The 2,500-nt window shown below is 59.8% G+C and overlaps 2 non-coding genes across 2 annotated transcripts in view; both read right to left on the bottom strand.

The window, feature by feature from the left end:
- Positions 1-913: 913 nt before the first annotated feature.
- LOC145916613 (5.8S ribosomal RNA) lies at positions 914-1,067 on the bottom strand. Its single transcript, XR_014404800.1, has one exon. It is a non-coding gene; the product is annotated as a 5.8S ribosomal RNA (ribosomal RNA).
- A 260-nt stretch (positions 1,068-1,327) lies between these two features.
- The window catches only part of LOC145916632 (small subunit ribosomal RNA), a 1,824-nt gene continuing 651 nt past the window's right edge, over positions 1,328-2,500 (bottom strand). Inside the window, exon 1 of the ribosomal RNA XR_014404818.1 lies at positions 1,328-2,500. This exon is cut by the window's right edge and continues 651 nt beyond it. This is a non-coding gene — a ribosomal RNA (small subunit ribosomal RNA).

Raw genomic sequence — 2,500 nt, forward strand, 5'->3', positions numbered from 1 at the left:
CGATCCCTCCTCGCCCGGGCGACGGGCCGACGTGTCCGCGCGCCTATAACACCCACCCGGGGGCGGGCTACCTTGCGCGCGGCCTTCTCGCCGCCTCCCAGACGGTCGCGGCCTTCGCACGGCGCTAGTGCGCTGGAGCTGCTCGGAGGACAGCGCGAACGACGGGCCGCAAGGCTCCGCACGCCCACACGCTCCGCTCGGCTTCAGCTGAAAGCGTCGCGCGACTCGACAGGCCCTCCCGTTTGCCTCTCGACGGTTTCACGTACTCTTTAACTCTCTCTTCAAAGTGCTTTTCAACTTTCCCTCACGGTACTTGTTCGCTATCGGTCTCGCGACAGTATTTAGCCTTAGATGGAGTTTACCACCCGCTTTGGGCTGCATTCCCAAACAACCCGACTCTGGGAAGACGCAGAGCGCGCGCCCTCGCCGCCACCATGGGCCTGACACCCGCACCGGGACGAGGCCTCGATCAGAAGGACGCGGGCGGCGAACGACGTACGCGCAGCGAATTCCTTACGCCACAATTCCACGCGCCGCAGAGGCGCGCGGATTCGGCGATGGGCACTTCCCACTTCACTCGCCGTTACTGGGGGAATCCTCGTTAGTTTCTTTTCCTCCGCTTAGTAATATGCTTAAATTCAGCGGGTAGCCTCGTCCGACCTCAGGCCGATAATCCAGTGCCTCGTTTGCGAGAGACACGCGCGCGCCACCGAAGCTCGTGCGAGCGCCGCGCCCGAACGCGAGCCGTGCTGCTCCGGGCCGGGATCCTCTTCGAGGCCGACTCGTAACGAGACGCACGCCGCGTTCGGTTTCGCGCGCTGACACTGCGTTCGTGCTGTCCTGGGCGGGACGACCGTGGCAACGGCCGACACCGCACCGGCCCGACGCGTCGCCGCGCGGGAACGTTACAACGCGACCCTGAGGCGGGCGTGGCGCCGGGATTGACCCGGTGCCGCAATTTGCGTTCAGAACGTCGATGCTCAATGTGTCCTGCAATTCACATTAATTCACGCAGCTAGCTGCGTCCTTCATCGACTCGCGAGCCGAGTGATCCACCGCCAAGAGCCCTCCGTGACTTCGTCAGTTGGACAAGCGCGACCCAGCCGGATTGCACAGTCGAAAAAAGCGGTGGCCGAGCGGTCGCCAGCCGTAGGCGACGCATGAAGCCAGCCTGGCACATGGCCACGGCACTCGGCGCAGAACGAAACAGGGTGACCGAAGTGCAATCGCGTGCGCCTCAACAGCGACGAAGGGCGTGCGCGGCCGCCAAGATACGGAGCCTTCTCCACCTGTCGAACGCACGACCACTCGATCGGCGATCGGCCGGTAATGATCCTTCCGCAGGTTCACCTACGGAAACCTTGTTACGACTTTTACTTCCTCTAAATGATCAAGTTAGATCGTCTTCTCGGACGCCGGCGCGGCCGTTGCCGAACGCGCCAGGTCCAATCGGAGGACCTCACTAAACCATTCAATCGGTAGTAGCGACGGGCGGTGTGTACAAAGGGCAGGGACGTAATCAACGCGAGCTGATGACTCGCGCTTACTGGGCATTCCTCGTTCAAGGGAAACAATTGCAATTCCCTATCCCTAGCACGACCGGGGTTCAGCGGGTTACCCGGACCTTCCGGCCTAGGCGGCGACACGCTGATCCGGTCAGTGTAGCGCGCGTGCGGCCCCGAACATCTAAGGGCATCACAGACCTGTTATTGCTCAATCTCGTGTGGCTAAGCGCCACTAGTCCCTCTAAGAAGTTCAACGCCGACCGATAGGGTCGCGTAACTAGTTAGCAAGCCAGAGTCTCGTTCGTTATCGGAATTAACCAGACAAATCGCTCCACCAACTAAGAACGGCCATGCACCACCACCCACAGAATCAAGAAAGAGCTCTCAATCTGTCAATCCTCACTGTGTCCGGGCCGGGTGAGATTCCCCGTGTTGAGTCAAATTAAGCCGCAGGCTCCACGCCTGGTGGTGCCCTTCCGTCAATTCCTTTAAGTTTCAGCTTTGCAACCATACTTCCCCCGGAACCCAAAGACTTTGGTTTCCCGCAAGCTGCCGGAGGGGTCGTCAAAGTAACGCCCCCCGATCGCTGGTTGGCATCGTTTATAGTCAGAACTAGGACGGTATCTGATCGTCTTCGAACCTCTGACTTTCGCTCTTGATTAAAGAAAACATTCTTGGCAAATGCTTTCGCAGTCGTTCGTCTTGCGCCGATCCAAGAATTTCACCTCTAACGGCACAGTACGAATGCCCCCGTCCGTCCCTCTTAATCATTACCTCGCGCTCCGAAAACCAACAAAATAGAACCGAGGTCCTATTCCATTATTCCATGCACCATTATTCAGGCGAAGCGCCTGCTTTGAACACTCTAATTTTTTCAAAGTAAACGTCCCGGCCGCCGCCGACACTCAGTCAAGGGCACCGGCGGAGCGCCGGGGGAGAGGGCCAGGTGCGGCCAGTGCACGCCTTGCGACGGACCGGCCGCCTGCGCCCAACGT

This window comes from Ascidia mentula (genome assembly GCF_947561715.1).
Source record: "Ascidia mentula chromosome 2 unlocalized genomic scaffold, kaAscMent1.1 SUPER_2_unloc_7, whole genome shotgun sequence".
Taxonomy (NCBI): domain Eukaryota; kingdom Metazoa; phylum Chordata; class Ascidiacea; order Phlebobranchia; family Ascidiidae; genus Ascidia; species Ascidia mentula.